Source organism: Falco biarmicus, chromosome 3 (assembly GCF_023638135.1).
Source record: "Falco biarmicus isolate bFalBia1 chromosome 3, bFalBia1.pri, whole genome shotgun sequence".
NCBI lineage: Eukaryota > Metazoa > Chordata > Aves > Falconiformes > Falconidae > Falco > Falco biarmicus.
Genome location: NC_079290.1, coordinates 45,228,505 through 45,249,961, shown reverse-complemented (window position 1 = coordinate 45,249,961; position 21,457 = coordinate 45,228,505). Strand labels below are relative to the sequence as shown.

The window sequence follows — 21,457 nt, the reverse complement described above, 5'->3', positions numbered from 1 at the left end:
CCTGGGAGAATTGAATCTCAATTATAATTTATAATGTGTTACTTGGTGAATATTCTTTTCCTGTGTCTCTGAGAGGTGCCAGCTATGGTATTTTAATGAAGCACCCCTGTTTTATAGCCTCTCTCCTCTTAAACTGGAACAATAGCATTTAAAAGGCTAGACCTCGTATCCAGCTTGCTGAGTAAGGAAGGCAAAGAAATTCCATTTGAACTGTCTTAAAAGACAATGAAAATAACTTAAATTTGTCTCTGTTCCAGATGCTTGAACAGTATTGTCTGAGAATGTATAAATAACCTTACTAGCAAATTCCTGCCATCTGTGATAAAATTCAAATGTTTAAAGTATTTTACTTTGACTGCTTACACCATTTTGAGGTTGTTTGTTTTGCAAAGATATTCTAGGCAAATCAGCTCAGGAATGTTTGATAAACTAGCAAGTCAGTGAATGTTGCTACTAGCTTGAGTAAATTTATTTGGTATCTAACTCTAAGGATTGCCCAGCTTTGAGTGAGTTTATAGGGAAAAAAAGCAAAAAAAAAAAAAAAAAAAGCAACCCTTTGTAGTAGTGCATTCCTTTTCTTTTAAGCTAATGCAGAAAGTACATCTGTAGGATTCCAGGTTTAGACTGAAAGAAAAAACAACCAACAAGGAAATAATCTTGCATACTTATAGGAGATCTTACAAGTTGGTCCTCTCTGATAATTTTCTTTACATCGGAAATTTTACACAGTGCAAATTCTGTAATTTGTAATCATGTAAAAAGAACATGATTTTCAGAAATTTGCTTTTAACAGCAGAGTGCTTTGTTGGGCATATACACTGTTGAAAGGAAATATCTGACTTAAACATACTTCCACGCAGCTGTCAGGTTCAGTTTTCCCTCAGCAGCAGTACCTCAGATACCAGCTTTCCTCAAATTGCCCTGGATCAGTCAGTAGACATCCACACCAATGGCACGAACAAGGGCAAGTGATCAAGGAGATCAGTGTAGTGGATCCCCATACATGTGACCAGCATTACTACCATGACTGGTAACCACAGGCAAAAATCAGTGTCTCCCTTCTTTTGTATATTTGGGAGACTGTGTCCAAGCCCAGAGAGAAACCTCGTGCCACCTCTCCCCAGGCCCTGGAGGCTGTGTTTTCACAGCAGACCTTTTTGAATCTGGGCTGTTTGGCATGCTAAAAGAAGATGTGAAATAACCCTTGGCAGGAACATTTCACTAAAGATGAAACATCTGTTGATTTTTGTGTATATTGCATCCTTTTGAGAAACGTGCCACCTCAGTAAGGGCAGCCTTGGAAGATATGACACAGGTGAAGACTTTGAACCTTTCTGATCTCTTTGCCATTCAACTGTTGTCGCATGTGAAGCAGACATGCACCCTTTTAAACATTTCAAAATACTGTCTGTACATGTTAAATGCAGCAAACCACCAACTTTGAAATTATTTACCTTTTTATCTATCTTTCTGCCCTTTCTGTCATGAGCTGACTGTTCCCCTTGCATTTCTCCAATTGCTAATGCACAGCAGAACTTTACAAGCTAAAGTATTGTTACACTGCCATGATGAGAGGTTTTATGAAGCAGAACAGCTAGTGCCATACCTCTTTTTTTCTGTTTTGATTTCCTCCCCCAGCTTCAGAATCATGTAAATGAGCTCAGCAGCAACACATCAAACACTGATAAGCTTCCTGTCAGGAGGTAGTACTGGAAGGATATTTGTAGTAGTTTGCTTTGCTAAATACACCAGAAAGCACACTATTTCACTTTTTCTTTTGTTGCCACATCTCCCATGTTCTTGGTGTTCTGCCTTTTCTCAGATAATTTCTGTTTGAACTTCAAGGTACTGTCTCTTCAGAGATTTTCTATCTACAGTAAGCAAAGCTCATATGTATTTAATAGTTTTACTACCTTTAAAAGCTTTAAAAGAGTTGCAATGAGTGGAAGGGCAGAAGGGATGGTAATTTTTTCATACTATACACTTTTCCAGCACTTGTATATTGCCAGCACATGCTGAGATGCCATAGGAATGCACTAGAAGTAATGTTCTGAAAAAAACATTCATTTTCACCCTGCAGCAAAAGACAAAATAAAAATGGGGACAAATTAAATAAAACTGGAGTTGCCCTTTGAAATACAGCTGTCTGTATATTTTTATATCCTGGGGTTGCAAGCAGGGGAGTATTAAACAAATTTGGGCTTGTGAAACCGTAGCAATTCCAATGGGGATGTAACCCCCCTAGAAGTCCAGTTATTGATGGTGTGTTTAAAATCTAGATCCAGCAGAAACAGAGCTCTGAATCAGAATTCACAGCGAACTCCCTCTCTGTGGGCTTGATATTAGCAGAGGGGCTACAATAACTGAACTCTGGGAACTATCGCTCTGAAAAACTAGATGAGCACAAGGCTGATGCTTTACTACTGTCACTGGTGGCACCTGTTACTTGTCACTAGTACAGGATGAGGAGATAGCAAATGAAGTTACCTGGAACCAGGTTTGGAAGTCATGAAAGGAGGCAGATCTTCCTGCAGTGTCCTGTAGACCTGATAGACCTTGTCTTGAAGGATATGGATGCCATGACTTCAAGAGGCACTGGACAGGTTAATGTGACAGAAACCCAGCGAGGGTGACTAGGGAGGCAGGAATCACATCTGACTCTGAAAGATGAAAGTAACTGAAGGCTAAGACCATGCTGAGTGAAAACACGCTTACCTGTTCCTCCTCTTCCCTCGGCTGCTGGTCTAGAGAGAAGACATGAGGCCAGATGGGCCTTTGGTCTGTCTGGCATGGCTGCCTTCTGCTCCAGAAGCAGCAAAATTTACACCTGTCCTCAGCGATTCCTTCAAGCATTGCCTAGTCATGGTAACAGATATAAAGCATTTGTTTCCAAGAGTCCAAAGACACTAAGCAGAAGTGGTTCTAAACTTTCCTTTGGGATGCAGCCACTGTCAGGACAATGGACTGTGGCGAGGGCTCAGGAGCAGCCCTTGGGCACTGTGGGACTCGGTTCTCTTGTCTGTGCAATTCAGTGGTATCAGGATGTGCATTACTGGTTTATACTGAAAGACATGAAAGCAGATTAGTATTGACCCCTTTGAATATTGACCAAGTCCATCACATAGAAACTACAGTTTTCTCAGTCAGTGGCTCTTTTAGTGATGTTACTGGCATGGCAGTATATATATATATATATATATATATATATATATATATACACACACCCTTTTCCTTCAGACACCAGTTAATTTCCAATTTCTAGCATAAAGGAGGGACTTACAAATATCTTCTGGGTTTACCAAGTAAGTAAAGATCTGTTTCTGTTCAATATGGCTAAAATGAGCAAATAACCACCACCTCTCCCTGATGTCCCCCAAAAGAGAGAAAAAACACGTCACAGAGTGAAATAAAAATGTCTGAGCCAATGCTGTGTGAGCTGACGGGAAATCATTAGATATATACTGCCCACCCCCTCCGAGCTACATGTTCCATTTTGGAACAATTGTGCACTTGGAGGCATCAGTAATTATTTTCATTTATTTTCTGCTTCAGTGATTTGTAAAGCTGCGGTTTTGATATGGCTTGCCAAATACCTCCGTTGATTTACATAAAAGGTTCACAGGAGGCAGAAATATTTGCCTGAAGGATAAAAAAAAATATATTCAAGCAAACAAGATGCTAGTAAAAATGTAGTAAATTCTGAAATGTAGTGAAAAGCTGATTGTATTTTTTTCCTGTGCTTATCTAAGCATGACCACAGCAGAGTTTGGCAGATCAAAAGCACAGAGCATTCAGCCATCCCCACTGATCCACCACCTGCTCCTAAACAGCACCCTTGCCATCCTGGTGGCCTCTTTTGTAGAGGACAGCATGAAGGCCTGGCAGATAGCTGGTCTGATCAAGGCAGGTAGGGGCAGGAGCTGCTGAGCTGAAGGTCTGCTTCTGCTCTTGTAATGCCTGAGGGAGTGCTGCTGATGGGAAAGGAAGAGAGGGAAGAATCACAGAGCTTCTTCCTTCACCCTCTTGAGTAAAGCCTACACACACACCCTGTCCTGGGGCCAGATGAAGCGGTGACCATGAGCATAAGATGAAAGCTGGGCTGTGGCACTATTGCTCCAGTGTCCCATAGAGTGCCTGAAGCACAGGAGGAGCAAAAGATCCCCAGATTCCCCAGCTGTGCTCTGGCAGAGAACCGCTCAGTCTTCCCCAGTGCTTTTCAGCTTCTTTGCAGGAGTTCTGCACGAACCACAGGACTCAAAGGGGAGTGAGTTTCATCCAAAACCCTGCTGCTGCTGCTCCACTCTACCTGGCTCTCTTTGAGGAGCACATGGAAACCTCACAGCAGGTCCCCACCTCCAGGTCAGCAAGAGACTGTCAGTCAGAGCAGCTGCTCGATAGTACTGTTACAACCTCCCTCAGAACACATCCAAAACCCCCACACTCCTCTCTTTTATCTCTTTAATGTCATGATTTATTTATTTTTAAATAGAGATGTAAGTACAAACAGAAAATTTAAGACTCTTCCTTTGCATTTGCAGTCCGGGTTTTGAGTCTTTGAGGTGTATTCAGTTAATGTCTTCAAGATTTTGTCTGCTGCCAAGAAGGCTGGAACCATTTTCTTCCCATCTTAATGAAAGCCAAGCTTTAATGCAATATCACTTTAATACAAAGCTCAGGCTTTAAAGGAATCTTTGAAAATCACAAGATTGATTGTCAGTGGTGCTTCTGTGTCTCCACAGAATAGGAGGTTTACATATGCCCTCGCTCCCTTGCAAGATCCACTTGTGACCTCGCTGCTGCTGCTGCTGGCCTTACAGAAGAGACAGCTGCATTGGATATGGTTGTGATGGCAATGGGATGGTTAGGTTGGATGGAGGAGAAAAGATGGGTGGGGAGGTAAAACCTCTTGGTGCATCTGTTGCACTAAGCAAGGTTTTGTGAGCAGCTCCAGCACTTCCTTCCTCAAGTCCACATCTAAGTGTTTTCCATGGGAATGCGATTTATTTTCAGGTAAAATGTTTCATTACAAAAGACCACTTCCCCGCTTCTTTGGATGCAGTCAAAAGAATTCTTTATGGTGTATAAGAGGTACAGAGACCCTCATTGCTTGCTTTTTCACAATGACAATCTGGGGTGGATTTTTGCTCAGTGAAGAGTTAATATTTAAGAAATCATATTCTTCCTCTCCAAATCAGAGTAATAAGGCACACCTTGATGATGAAGTGCTATGTTGCCATTTGTTCCTACTAGCACTGCAGAATCAAGCCAGAAAGGAGACAGCAAGATAGATTTTACTGCCACTTGCACTCTCCCTGACCTCCCATGATGTGGGGATGAGTGAGAAGGGAAGAACCTCGTGATATTGCTGGTTCCAGGGTTTAGCTGGAAAAAAAACCCTCATCTTGTCCATTGCAAAATGGGCACAGTTTGATCTGGAGACCAGAATTCAGAAAATTGTTCCAGTGATATCAGAAAGCCTTTAACCTATCTGTTGAAATACCACATCCGAACAGAAAACAGGTCTCTGTAGTGATGTGTGCTGTCAACCACTGCAGCACCTATGACTGCAGTAGGTCTTCCACCATATGAGCTATGCCAGTGAAGGCTTGAAGGCTTTCTTGAAGTTGTGTGCTATCCCTAGCTGGATGTACTGGGCAGTTTGCACCAACCACTTGCTGAAAATTTAGTGGCTTTTGATAAGCCATAGTCCAGACCAGGTTTCCACCTTGCTTCATTCTAGCCTTTAAAGCTCTGCATAGCTCAAAACCAAGGGCTCCTACTTGTCCAGTTCCACTCAGTAGCTTTTCAAACTCACAACACACTTTTACTGCTGTAAACTCCCTTATACCCTGTTTTTTGTTCACCTTTTTAACGCTGGCAGCAATGAGTGTGAGGCTGGGAGGCAAATTAACATGTACAATTTACAAGGAAGCACACATGTTCCTGTACTGGAACAAGGAGTTTTTGAATAGGAAAAGGTCTAAATGAGGTATGTAGCAGGGTTTTGTTATCCAGGTTGTCCTTGTGCCTCCTCACCCAGTTATTTACCACAAAAAATAGATTAATAGAGTGTTGATCCACTGTATTTTCACGATGCCTTACAGGAATTAGTGCACTATAAATGGAGGAGAATGAAGTGTCTTTTTTAAAGGTAAGAACAAATTGTAACAAAGTGACTAATGAAATAACCTCCTGTATTTTGATTGCAATGACAAATGTCAATGGAAAAAAAAATGGTTCTGTGAGAATGAAGCAACTAAGGCTGCACCCTACATGAGAAAGGAAGAATGGATAAGTGCCATGGAGGTAACGCCCCTGGGGTTATATATATATATGTATATAAATAATATCTATATTTTTATATATATACACATAAATATTTATATTTTTATATATAAAGCGCCTATCACCATATTGATAATCTGCAAGTGGAAAGGAAAAAAAGAAGTGTGAATTTGGTGGAAAGCGACTGTGTGTCATCAAGGATTGGTAGTAAGTTTGGTTTGTACTCTGCCTTGTATTCAACCCATGATGACTTTTAAGACTCCTGCAAATCAAAATAAATTTTTGCTGATGCAGTGGTCTGTCAGCAGGCTGCTGGGCTTCAGGGCACTTCATCAATGGTACTGCAATTATTTACAAAGAAGATCAAGTAATCTCTAATTCTTTGGGTCTTAGTCCCCTTTACCGTCCCCCACCTTCCTTTCAAATACAGGGATAAAGAGAGGAAAATAGAGGTAAAAATGCTATTTGGGGTTAATCTCTTTGCCAAACAGATGTAAGGGGGGAAAATAAGAGAAAAAAATCTACATGGGCATTTTCTCCAGTTTTATTTTCCAAATCCTATAAAAAGAGGTGTTCCAGATCTAATTGCAGAGTAAAAGTAAGGAAATTAAGGGTCTAACTACATCTGTTTTTTCCTGAAATAGATCTTATTTTTTGTTCTTTGCATCCTTTTAAAGTACATTTCTGGGAATACACACTATACCTATTTTTTGGAATTCCCTGTGAGATTCAGGAGCTGGGTATTTCCTTCTGGGCTGGATGGTGAGGGAGGAGGTGCTGTGGTGGAGGAAGGTGGGCTCAGCCAGCCATGGCAACTCATTGCAGCGGGTACAGATGTTGGCAGAGATGGGTCCAGAGACGTAGAGCTGAGCAGCTATCACTGTTGGGAAATCAGAGTCTTTGAGGGTTCTGACCATGGAGCAGTGAGGGGTGGTAGTGGAGAACCTGGGACAGAAGAACAAGGAGGTTGGGAGGTTTTGGCAGAAGGTTTGGGGCAAGAGGTTGGAAGAACTGAGGAGATTTGAAGCTGAGTGGTGCCCTGGATGGCTTTTTGGGGCAAAGAGGATGGGTGGTTTGGTATGCACTGTGAAGCTTTGGAAAGATCTGATCTGAGATGGATATGTGGAATTAGAAATCACCATGAATGGGGTTTTTGGAGTGATAAGAGCTGTAGGTTGTGGTGCAGTTGGAGAAGGGACAAGGGGTCTCCAAGGCTGTTAGACCAAAAAAGACAGAGAAAGCTTAAGAGGTTGTGTGGGGATAGCTATGTGGCATCACTCGGGCATTCTTACTGTGGTCCTGGTTTGGGGTGGGGAGCACACACAGATGTCTACTACACCACCCTATATCATTCAGCAAAGGAACCTGCCTTTTTCTGTACCACAGGGGCCACCAGGCCCTGTCAAGTGTGCTGCAAGAAGCCTGCAAGGGCAATTAAGCATTTAGTCAGCTCTACAAATTCGTAAAACTACACAAGGACTATGCTTCACTGACAGGCCTAAATATGGAAAATATCATTTTTTAAAATAAAGTGGGTTAGCATCCCTTTTTCACTCTCTCACTTAGCACGTGAAGCCAAAAGATCTTATTACTACATCCAGAGAAAAACACCAGCAGTATTTTAAGTATGTGGCACTCTTATATGAAAAGTCAGGTCTTTTCTTCTCACTCCCCAGAGCCTGTTCTGGCAAGAGTGCTTAGCACTGGCTGGCCTTGGTCACTCCTGGTAGTGTTTTTCTAGTACCAAAAGCTTGCAGGACCATACTTTATTGAATTGACATTTTTTTTAGTACAGTTTGTATGTATTCATACGTGCGTTCTTTTCAAAACAACGTCAGGGCTATGATTTCAAGTGAGCTAACTGGAGTTGAAAGCAGTGTCAACTCCAGAGCACGTTCTGAGGATAACAGTGTGTGTGCCTCCCCGCCACAGTACCCTGCTCTCTGCCAGTCAGCCTCTCTCAGTTAAAAAGCCCACAACTTTGTAAGCCACTTAACATAATGTAGACACTAAGAAACTGGTGTTTCTTTATATTTTCCCTTTTGCTTACTGAGATTGAAAGGATTCCCCCTTTGAACTCTCCAGTCCCACAATCATTGGCTGTATGTGCTTCTCTATTCCTAAATTTTTAATTTTCCTCACCTCCTGGTCTGGAGCTTTCTCCAGGTGGTGGTAACAAACAAGTTAGAACTTTAATCTGACATGTTTATTTTGGCTACAGCTATAAAAAACAGAAACAGTATACTTTCACAGTTTTATCAATATCTTTAGCTCTTTAACTACCTTCGGATTTTAGAAATTGATTTGTCAATACTCTGGTGCAGGTACATTCCTTAAAGTTCATCAGAAGATATGAAGCCATGAGTGGCTATTTTAACCCAGACCTAGATAATATTCCTTGTGTTATAAACAAGTAATGTGTTTATTTTGCTCCTCATATCCTCCAACTCAAACCTCTAAAGCCTCTCTACCTCCCTCCCTCCCTCCATCCAGTATCTTACTCCTGGGGTCTTTCACAGGGAGCTAGAAAATTACTTTACAACCTGCACACATACCCCAGACTGCAGAAAAGATGGTCACCATATATGTTCATGAAGTTTTTGACATGCCTTACAACACTGAGAGCAACTGCATTTTCCAGCTTGTGGATTAATAATGTGAGGGGTTAAAAGTAAAACCCCTTTTGCAGTCATAGTCCTGCTGCAGAAACCCTATATTGCAAATCCAATATTCATCTTCTGTGCATTTCTAAACACTCCCAGATGACTTATGAAAGCACACTATGGCAGTAGGCACCTTTCTGACAGCAGTAATTAAGCTACAAACACCAGTCTCTGTTAGATATTTTTATAAATATAGGCATGTATACATATATATGCATATATGTAAGGTGATGGTGGCTCGATGGAGGTCTCTTCCAGCACTGATGTCCTGCTGCAGCTCCAGTGAACTCTTGATAGACCTCCGTGTTACTGGGATGTGTGTGCGGATCAGCCCCCCCAGTTCATGCTCAAGGCCCTGTGGGGTCTGCTATCACTTGTAAGTGGCACATCCTCACAAATACACTGATGCATTTTTGTCATAGTGATATCTGCATAGATGTTATAGGAAAAAAAATCACAATGAGAACTTTCCTGGTGTAGGCAAGGTTTTACTTGTGGCCCTGCAGAGATTCTGTTTGTCGTCAACTGTATAAGATTTTTTTTTTCACGCCTGAATAAAGTTCTAATTATTTTGGGACAAAACCTGCAAACCATTTCTGTCTATGTATGTATATTTTGTTTAGTAGAGGTCTTTAGAAAGAATTACAAGATTTTGCCTTCTGAATAAGAATCACAGTGGAAATTTTACAACAGACTTCACAATAAATTTACCCCAATATGTCTCAGATACATTTTTGGCATAGCTGCCATTATTTTCATTGAATCACAGCTTTACAATTTTACATACATAGGAATTAAGAATAATATGCACCCAGCTTTCTTCAGGCCATATACAATTCATTCAGTCATTTCCCAGCTGTTTTTATTTCAAAAGTTACTGTTCCTTCATAGCACTTGATATTTTAGACAGCCCTTTTCCCCTTCTTTGAGTATTGATAAGATACCCTGTAGGAAAAGAAGTAAGATACTTTAATACATGAGCTATATTTTGCAATAGATTGCAGAAATATGAAGTAGAAACTTCCTACTTTTTAGTTTAGAAAATCAAGGGCCATTTTCTCTTGGGCCATCTTCTCTTCCAGCCACTAGTTTAAAGATTTTGTATCCATTTGAATTTTGCCAACAGCAAGATTTGATGAGTAAATGTACTGCTTGCACAGATTGCCAGAACTGACAACAAAGGCAAATCTTTCGCTGACTTCAGAACCAAGGATTTCAGCCTAGTGAGTCATTTTGAACTATTTGTTCTTCTCAGAGTTTGCAATCACAAGAGATTGGACACAAAAGTGGTAATGCTACAGTGTTTTTGAACTGCAGATACTAATTTGTAATTTCATTGGGTAATGCATTTATTACAGGAAAAAGTACTTCACATCACTGAAGTTCATGAAGTTCATGCATTTTTCCTCTGTTGGCTAATACCTGTCTTTATTTCTAGCTGTGAATGGCAGTCGCTTGCAACTTCCAAATAAGCAAATATCTCTGAAATAACATTACTGCATTACGGGATTTTCCCATTTTTCCCTATCCCTGCTGAGTTATCCTATGGGAAGATGTACCAGTGTGAATTTATGTGATGGGATCAGTGTTTTATCAGAGGCTGTCTTCCAGGGGAGGCAGATAGCTTGTTGCTTATGTTCAACACCACAAATTTTTGGCAGCTCTCTGCACCTAAGGCAGGGTGTGAGGTCCATGGAGGATGCGGACCGTGTTGTTGGAAGCAGAGGTATTATCGGTTCTAGGGTGGGCAACAGAAGGATCCTCCTCAGGGATACCCTGAGGAAAGTGTCTAGGGGACTTCTTGAGGAACACCCATCATGCCCACTGCCTCTCTGAGCCATTTTGCCCATTTGCCAGTGCACTTGCTGGGATATTTACCTCTCCCCAAAGATCTGGCGAACATGATTAAGAAATGTAACTCCTGAGAACACAGATGTTCTGCTTTCAGCATCCTGTCACTGGTATTTCTGCCAAATGCTCTGTCATTTTGTGGGCAGATCTCGAGAGGGCTGAGTTCTGCTCATGTAGCCACGTTTGTGTTCAATGCTCTTCTTCTGTTGGACAAAATCCCTCATTTTTGCCTGAGGCTCATTAACCTGGGTTAATAAACTCTCATTATCCAAGTTTTCCTCAATCAACTGCTGAATTGATGATGAGCCTTCCAATACATGGCTACATCAGAATGAGAGTTTTAACATCATGTAATTAAAATCCCCATTATTCTAGCATGAAGGTGACTGAACTGACACAGAGGAAACTATGCCTACTAATTCAGAAAATAATGATGCAGAGTGAAAGCACTCAGCACTTCTCTCATCCAGAGGCCTTCCCATGCCTGTGCAGGATACAACTGAAGGAACTTCAGGTGCTGGGATGGAGAAAAAAGTCATTCAAAATTGGAGATTGAGTCAGAGGAGGTCCATGGTGTAGCTCATCTGTGCTGCAAGAGAAAGGGCAGATCTCCGAAATAATCGACTTAAGAACTAGTAGGAAGCTAAATGAGAGATATGTGAATGAAGTAATACTGCTTCAGGTGTGATGTGGCACTTCCACGCTGCATCAAGTGGACTTACTAATTTAGTCAAGGGATGTAGTCTGTGGTGAGGTCTAGGCATGACTTTGGTACCCTTCGACTTGTCTTGTTGACTCATTTCCTTTCCTTTTATTCATATTATTTTTCTAAATACCAAGTATATGGTACTGTTCTGGGCATGTGTCATCCTTTCCCTAGTGAGGTTTGAGGACAACCTTCCTTGCTGAGCTGTCTTTGAGAGAGTGGAGTTATAAAATAGGCATACTCTATAATTCATTTAACTGGTACCTCTGTTAGATTTTTCTCAGGATTTTTAGAGCTTTGTGTCTTAAGTAAAATACAGAATGGAAAATTGTTATGAACGTATTAAGTGTCTCAGGTAAAAATAGTTTTTAAAGCAAAACAGCCATGACAAGAAGGAAAATGAAGATGTTTATGTATGTGTTCATTATACCAGAAATTGAACTCAACAGGGGATGGTCAATTTTCAAGTGATAATAATCAGCTCAATTAATTTGAAGTCTTATGATAACAGTGTTAACAAAAGCAAAATTTTATCCCATGTCTGCACATGTCTGGGAAGGTGATTCTGGTATCAACAGAGAATGATGGATTTCTAAGAGTATGTTTGCATTTATTTCCAGTCAAGGTAATTCGCCAATGGGATTACGAGATTGTGCAAGTCAATTCAACCAAGCAGCTGTAAAATAACAATTTAGAAATTTAGACCAATTGAAGAATGTCAATTCATTTCAAAGTTAGTTTGTCCGTGTAACACAGCAAAGCTTTGCTGCTTCCACACACAGGACTACTGTATATTAAAGCAAAAGTGGGACCATCCAACCAGGAACAACTCCAACTTCAGACCAATCCATGCGATAGCCTTTTCAGAGAAATGAGGGAAACTAGGATAAAAGTCTTCAGACAAATTTGTTCTCTGGGGTCCCAACTGCCTGGATCCTGATGTCTCTCTCTCCCCTTGTGTGACTCAATATGTCCCTGTCACTTGAGCAAAATGAAGCCACCTTTATTACATTTCTGCATGAGAAGGGGATGTGGCATTTGGTCACAGAAAGTCCACATTTCCAGCTGTAGAATATATACAAGGATAGGTCTTACAGTCTTCTGGTATCTTTACAGAGGTTACATGACACATGATATACATTTTTCTTCTGATAATTTGGAACCCACATTATAATGGATTCTCCAGTAAGAGCTAATTTCTTAAGATAAATGCAACATTCGAGTGTTGAGTATTTCACATCTTACAGTCCTCCCAGATTTCATCGTGGTCTCTCTCTGCCTGGATGTATGGCATAAAGAGATTTTTTTAACAAATTTATATTTGTTATTTAGGTAGGAAGATGTGGCTCCACTTCTTGGCCAAGCAAATGCAGTTTCCAGTAATGATTTACAAACGGGCTTGAGGGACTTTAGCCTTCTCATGTGATGGGGTGGGAAATAACTTGGAAAGATTGTTGATTTCAACCCTCAGCCAAAAGATTTGGGTCCACCACTCACACCAGATGCTGGCTCTGCCCTCTCAGTCACACTCAGGCTGCATTTTCACCTGTTTCCAGATTGGTTTTCAAACTAGAGAAGTACATTCTATTCAGTTTCTATTCACACTCACTTTGTATGGGCCAGCTCTTGTTTAACACTTTATTTTACAACACTGAAAACAAAAAGAGGAATAGGATTGCTTTCCAATTTCAGAGGTGTTCAGTTAGGCATGTCTGCTTTGCACCAGGAATTCACAACCCACAGCTCCTGTGTGCTAAACCACAGGAATGGCACTTATCCTTTGACATACATTCAAGTCATATGCCTGAATATCGCTGAGGGTTTCTGGTTTCTGGCTGGATTGTGAATATGTATCAGCTATACAGGTGTGAATAATAGATGCATTTTCGGTATCATTAATAAAATCAGTAACTGAGAGAGTTTATCACAGAATACCAGGCTAGACAGATTGCAGGTCCAATCTCAGTCCCTCTGTGCTATCATGGAAAAGATTATCTGGAAATTGAATGATAATTTTATGCAGCACATAGCACCTTTTTCATGTAAAATATACGCTTATGAGTTTAATTATTAACATTATTCTATACTGTGTCTAATTAAAATTCATCTTCAATGTGACGATAAGATGCCTGCAACATTTTAATACAGGAAACATCTACATAATGCAGCAAAATCACATAACTGGTATACCTGCTTTTTTCCCATTACTTTAATGGATAATTCAACACAACCCAACAAACTCTCCACTGGCCAAAAAGGCATGTAGATCATCAGACCACCTTGTCCACACCGTTTTGATAAGATTTTTCCGTAAAGAAATATTTTAAATGATCAATAGAAACAGAAGATTATTTTGAATTATGACACTGATTTGTGAATCACTGAAAACATTTTACCTGTTCTGCACAATGAGGAATATTATCGGGTGTGTATGAGTTCATAGGCTAAAAATGTTGGTGACATCGAATAAGTTGTTTACTCAATGTGGCCCTGAACCACACTAAATGCCTCATTACTCACTTAACGACTAGAGATGAACAAACTGATTTTCTAAGTCGTTCTCCCAGCATTAAAGTTGGAAAAGCAATTGTTGTGGGTGAAACCAAGACAGAAATCAGCCAGTTCATTCTTTGACTTGCAAAAAGGCTTCATGTCATTTGGAAATGTTTCTGTCTCCATTTTCATATCACACTGAAACTACATATCAAAACAAAATCAGAGTTCAAAATAAAAGTTGGAAATACTTCAAGCATTTGCTTGATTTTTTTCTTTATTCTTTTTTGGCAAGTTCAGATAAATACAAGTTATTTCAGTCAATCTTTTGTTTATTCAGGGAATAAACTGCTTTCTTAACAAATTTTGGCCACATGGACCTTGTCTCTACAATTGAGGCAGACAGATGCTGTGTCACTCCTACTTGCTAGTGCTAGTCTGAAAATTGGGTGTCCACTCTGGTGACAAGCACTTGAGCTAAGAAGATCTCTTCAGATGCATGTATATACATTGCTTTAAACATGTCACCATGTCAGTGTAGATGTGCAGCTTTCCTGAACAACTTCTGATTCAGACAGCAAATGCTTGATGTTGCCAGAAATTGTCCCCTGGCAGAAATTCTTTTTTTTTAGTTTGCTTTTTTGTTTTGTTTTTTTTTCCTGTTGTGGTCCAGCTGCTACTACCTGGAACAAATTGATACCAAATCATTATCACCTTGCAGTGTTAAAAACTAGGTAGCACTGCATGGAAGAGTGGACATCCTTCACTGAAGGATGTAGGGTTTCAATTTGGTCATGTTGTCAGCAAAATCATTTCTTGTTTACCTATCTAAACAATTAAATGGTCATGTAAGAATGGTTAAGTATTTATAAAGGGCTTCCCATGGTTTCCCAATCTGGAGCTTGTTTACTTCACAGAACAGATGGTGCTCCCAGGGCCAGGGGAGGGGAGTATTTAAGTGCTCCCTGTGGACTAGGCAACAGAGAGAAATCCTGAAGCAGAGGGCTGGTCTATAGTGGGATATTCACATGTTGATTCTAAAGGGAGGCTGCGCATAGGTCCATATACCCTATGCAAGCAGAGGGGACTATACCCCTTTGCTGGTTTTAACCTTTTTTTTTTTTGCCAGGGACTTTTACAAGCACTGCAACCCTTCAGCATTCTGGGTAGCTGCAGTGAATTGCTTCCACTAAGAGTCTGAATTAGACTTTATGGATTTCATGTGGTGTTGTTTTCTTCCTAAAACCAAAGGGTTTTATGGATGAGACATTCTGTTTTACAAGAATAGATTTTTTTTTTTTAATGACTGCTTTTTCTATCTTTGCCTGTTTTGGTACTGCATAAAAAATACGTTGAGTGGCTCTAAACACACAGTGTTTATTAGTCTGACACTAATGTGAGTGAAGGTTTTAGAAAATATGCTTTATTGCATTTCCAGGAGTAAAGATAGCTACAAAAATAAAAAGCACTGGAATAAGGGATGCTTCATACCTGTTAGAAGACACTGTAGTCCTCATGACCTCTTCAGAGTCAGCATTTCACTCTAGCACTCCAGATAGCTAAGAATAACAAATTGTGAGGCATTCTTAAATATGTCATATTTTGGTGAACTGAATAGCTTTAATGCCATTTTTATCTTTTACTTTGCACTGAGTCCTACTAAACACTTGACAGTGTCAGGAGATGCAGAAGTACTGCCACAGAATGTCACAGAATGGCAAGTGCTGAGCTCTTAAATGGCAAGTGCTTCTGGATGAAGTGCTGTTGTTTTCACTTTCCTTGCAAATTGTTTTCTTACAATGAATCATCATCTTTTACTCAACCCTTTTTTCACTTTAGAAAGGCCATATGCCTCAGGCTTGGAGGTGAAGCTAAAAGGGAAATGTCAACTTAATGAAAACAAGCAAGTGTTTTAGAAAGTCCCGAGTCTGTACTTCTAAATGTTCAACACCAGAGTGCTGAGCCAGGTCAGCTTCTCAGGCAGTCCGAGGAGATCTGCTACCGTGTGGGTCCCAAGATCATCGTCACACTGCAAAATATGCTCAGTGACTCTCAGCTCCAAGGATGACTTGCAAAGTTATCTATTATATAAAGCAATGTAACCAACGTGATCATGAAGATCCTGCTTTGCTTCTTTCTGCACATCCACACCCCCCCCCTCCCCAAGTTTTTAGGCCTTGCTGCTTAAACACTGCTTGGGGAGCAGAGCTCTCACAGGATTTACTAATATCTGAGGAGTGCATGTAAAACTTTCCTGGCTAGCACTGAAATGTTGCTGGAGCACACATGGAGTTACACACAGGATGGTACCCGATCCGAGACATGGAGGGGGAGCAGGCGGAAGGACATTGTATGGCAACATTTGGGATCCTGATTCATGCTCTCAGGATAATAATAGGTCTGGCCCTTCCCACAGAAATGCTTTACGTTATTTTTTCCAGTGGGAAATTCTCCTACAAAACCCCGAGAGTCCCAGAAGAGTATTTCAGTGAAGCAAGTCATGAGCTGTTGACTGTGGCAATACTAAAATACGTTGAAAAGGCAAAACCATAGAAGTAGAAATCATGATGGTTTCCCCTTCTCATAACAAACCCTGACTTCTAGGGACAGTGTTGCAGCTAGCAGGTCCCTCTTCTCTCTGTAAGGAATGTTTTGATAGGAGAAAGCTAAACCTCGCCATCTATTCCCAGGCAGGCAAGATGGACTCCTAAGGTATCAACAGTCTTCAGAATTCCTGTCACTTCAGTTCATTCTCTTTTTTTATCTATAGATTGGATAATCATGGCTGAATTGTCATTAGAAAAGAGATGTCTTTGGGGATAGAAAAATCTTTCAGGAAAAGAGCAAACACTGGAAGCCATTAACTGGAGACTGACAGTACTCTGGGAACATACCAAATTCTACCCTGATTTTGTACTTCCTCCTAACTGTCCATCTTTGACCACTGCCAGAGACAGAATATTGGGATATCTGGATCTGGCTCAGTAAGGACCTTCTTATGTTTTTATAAAAGGATTTTTCAAAAATGGAATTTGAGCAAGGAAGTGTTGAGTACCTGAATATTTGTCCTGTTGTTGATAACTCAGAGGGAAAGAAAAGGCAATCAGAGATCACACTGGTGTCAGCAGCCAGTCATTAATAAAAGCAAGTAAGGTCAAATGATGGAAGAGAAGGAAGCGATGTTTTGATCCAGTTGTACAACTCGGGGAATTTCCTGCTCTCGCATTTCCTGCTTTCCGTGATAACAAAAATACCAGGCAACATTCATGTACCAAACCTGAGGGCACCTGGGTCATTGATCAGATTGGAGGCCCACCTTAAAGTGTTGCCAGAGCAGTATGTTCTTTGAAGAATATCTTTCTACTTTGAAGAATGAAGGAGGGAGCATGAGAGGAGAAGAAGCTGGTAGGCAGCCTTAGAGGGGAAGATACCCTGAGAAGTCTTCCAAAACATGGCCTCACATGAGACCACCAAGTGCAACAGAGAGGGGTTGAGATTCCAAAGATGGCAAGGCAGAGTTTTCAATGTACAATGTTATTCAAAGAAAAGTAAAGCAAAGGCTGAGCAGACTCTCATGCAAATGTTCAAGCTGTCAAGCCACCACGAGACTCACCTGTCAGGCATGTTTGATGCCTCTTCATGTTGTCTGATGAATATTCCCCCTGGTTGTCTCACATTAAGGCAAACTGCCAACTGTCCTTTGTGGGCTCCTGCCAATAAACACAATCCTTCAAGATAACACACAATCAGCATTCAGTATGACTTCCATATAAATGTCAGATTATTTCATCATCCCAAACCCATGACAGTGGAGGCAGCTTTTAAAATATCCTGCCATGATATTGCAGTTGTTTTCTCAAAGTCCAGTACCACAAGCTATGAAAAGAAACATCAGGTTCTTCAGGAGTGTGTGTGTGAAGCTCTTGCAGACCCAACCACTGCGGTATGTTTAAAATACAAAGTAATATTTGCCATCTCCCCATCCCCCTGGCTCATAATTGCAAACCCATCTACTTGCTTGCTGCATATGTCAAGGCATACAACACTGCATGGCACAGAAGAATGCATGGCTGAAACCTTCCCTCTTGGTATGATTCCAGTTCCACCAAAAACATACCTGGCTTGTATTATGCATCACAGAATCTAGGCTATGTGATACAAGGCTCAAACAAAGCTTAGTGCAGGAAATCAGATGGAAATTAGAATTAGATGGGAAAGTTCCTAATTCTCCTCAGTGGAGTCAGACCCTTGAGGCCAAAGTCATTCAGAAGTTTGTCATTTTGACATTCTGCAACCTGAAGCCATTGGAGCTTGCCCTGTGCTTTGGAGCTACAGTTTCCACTGACATTAAAATCTGCCATAAAACCAAGACACTCATCAGGCAGAAAAAAACACAATGCACAGCAAATTTCACTGCTTCAGGCACTGGCAAGCATTATATTCTTGTCCTCTTCTGAACAGAGAAAGCATTGCCCGCATTTTCTGTATGTAAAATGCACAAAAGCTAGATTTTAACCTTTTCTTCAGTGATCTGGCTTCTAAAACACTTAAACACATGGGAAGATATTTTTGAACAACTTAGAGAATAAACATGTGATTGAATAGATATAAATTAGTAAGACTTTACATTGTTTGGGGGAGGTAAAAAACGACAGCGTACGTGTTGCTAACCCACCACAGTTCTGCAGAGATCAGTTTAAGAAACTCAAACCTCTCGAATACACTTGGAGAAGTACCAGAGAGGGGCACATAGTAGTATCCATCCCTTATCTTGTAGTTTTACACAGCTGTGGAGCAGAAATACTCTTTGATGTCTCACAGCAAATACCTCAGGTTCACCTAAGCCATCCTGGAAAGTTTCATTTGTAATGCTACAGGGACCCTCACGAGGCCAGGTACCGTGAGGGATGGTAACCAGCAGCTTCAAGGAGGTTATTAGCAGCGATGGGACAATAAACTGTCATGCTTTTTCAGAATTGCACCCCTATTTTCATGTGCTGTGTTTCACTTCACAGTAAATTTCCCTGTGTCTCAGCAGAGGCAAGGCTTTTCATTTTGCCTCTGTGTCTTTAGAATTACAGAGAACTGCTGCAGGCACGCAGGTGGTGTTTTCTTCAGCTTCCAACTGGCACTGCTAGCTTCATGTTTTGCTAGCATGATCAGATATTTCTGTGGCATGTACTATTTATTTAGAAGAATACTTTATAAAGCAGCAGGGAGTGATGAAACTTTTGACCTATGGCTCTAAAAACACATGGGAAGTCAATCAAAATGAAAGGCAAACCACACACTGAAATATATTGTCCAGGATTTTGCTTCAACAAACTCAGCTGAGCCAGGAGAAAACTATGGATGATGGGAAGGGTGACGGAATGACAACAGTGGGGGAAAAAAGGCACAAAAAAGGTACTTCAGGAACATTAGCATCAGGTCATGGTTTGCAGCTTGAATCTGAAACTTGCCACAAGCCTTGCAGCATAAGAGAAACAAATATTCCTTATCTGGACAGGGATTTTCTTGGAAGAGTATGAAAAGACAGCAGAAGGCAGAGCAATGAAACATTGGTGTCCCACTAACCTGCACCTTTGCCTCCGGCTACATCCGCATCACGCTGGCAGCTCAGAGAGAAGACGCCAGAAAAGGCCAGAGGGAAGGTCAGAGAGAAGCCGTAGAACTGTGCAACATGCAGATGGATGAATCTGTGAGCATAAGGCAGGTGCAGCCACACAGAGTGGAGCTGGCCCTGTGAACCTACCCCACATGGGTCCATAACTGGGGATGTGTCCTGGAGAGGGGTCGGACCTGCCACAGGGAGCTGAGTCCTGTATCCATGCTGTGAACACCAGGGTTGTGCGTGTCGCTGGCCGTCACTGGTATTAACATGGCTGATATTCCTATAGTGAAGGCTCTACGAGTGCTTTACACTCTCTTGTAGAGTAGCTGACTTCAGGATATTTTAACTGCAGTTGTGCTTTATGTTACTTCAATTGCTGGTACTACTAGCTTTATTCTTCTGTAGGATGCTTGATTTGTCTCACGTGTCTTTTTTTTTAGAAGAATAGGCAGGTTAAACTACACAAATGACATCAAAAGTTTTTTTAAAGAACAGACAAACAGGATTAAAAATGAGACCCTGTTTACTAAAATAAGAGAAACCCTTCATAGCTGTGATGTGACTGGATGACTAAGCCACCGATCCTTTCTTGAAGCGTGCTCTTTCCATGAGCAGATGGTTTGCTATTATGACCAAGGGATCTGAAGCCAGAGAAATTATCCAGTTGTGAGAATGCCACTGGAGAGAACGTGTTTCCTACCTCCTTTTTCCTCCTTCATGTCTTCTTTACTGCTGCTTCCTACTGATCTGGTCTCTGTAAGCAGCGTGGGAGACCTTACCCTGTCCCCTGCAGGGGAAAAGAGGCTGTTTCTGCCACTTTCAAAGGAGATACAAAGAAAGTGCTGTTTTGCGTTTCCATTCCAGGTTGTGAACACAACAGCTGTGGGGGTAATAAACTGATCATAGTGAGACTGATGGAAGAAGGGAAGGGATCAGTAATAATTTATTACTAAGTGGCTATTTTAAGGTCTTCCTGCAAGTTCTTTATTTTCCCACAACTTCCCTTCCTAGGCACACCATCACTGACTTTTAATGCAATTCAGAATCTCAAAGACCATCAGTTACCAGTGCTCAATTAATTCTTGAGGTGTGCCATACTGTCACGTGGACCTTTGGATCTCAGCTGTAAGATCCATGCTGTCATTTCTGCCACGGCCGGGTCCTTTGGTTCCCACTGTCACACGTACTGGGGCTCAGCTGCCTCAGCTGAGGAAACCTACTCCAGATACCCCCACCTCTGCTTGTGTCCATCTGGTGCAGCAGCATCACTTGCATCCGGGATGAGTCTACTGCACATTGGTTTGACTGCTTCCCACCTTTATCACTGCCAGCACAACTTCACAAACCATACTGGACTTGCTGCTTTGCTTTATCTATCTCAAGACACTTGTGAGGCCAAAGTGACTCTGGCAGCTTGCTGACAAGCACAGGCATCTTGTCTTCAGAGTTCATGTGACCTCACTGGTGCCCCATTAATTTCACAATGTTAAATACAGACCTGGTTGTGACCTACCCCTCCTGCATGTATCTTCTCAATAGCCCTCTCAAGCTGCTGATGCAGGCAGCTTGGTGAGGTGCAAATTTCCTTACAGCTTTCCCATCAGAGGGGTCTGCTGGGGGATAAATTCCCATGGCATTCTCTGGAATATGTCTGTACACCTTACATCTTTGTTTGGTTTATGTAAGAATTTGTGTTTTCTGAGTTGCTTGAAACCTCCATATAAGATTTTTTTACCTTTCCCCCCCATATCTGTCCTAATTTATGCACAACTTAGTACTGTTTACACTGTCAAGTGTGTTCTATTTCCAAGCAAAAAACTTCTGGCTCTGGCTGCAACCCAATGG

At 41.2% G+C, this 21,457-nt stretch overlaps 1 protein-coding gene across 2 annotated transcripts in view; it reads left to right on the top strand.

Moving 5' to 3' along the window:
* Window positions 1–21,457, top strand: part of CLVS1 (clavesin 1) — a 105,165-nt gene that overhangs the window by 50,659 nt on the left and 33,049 nt on the right. The window lies entirely within an intron of this gene.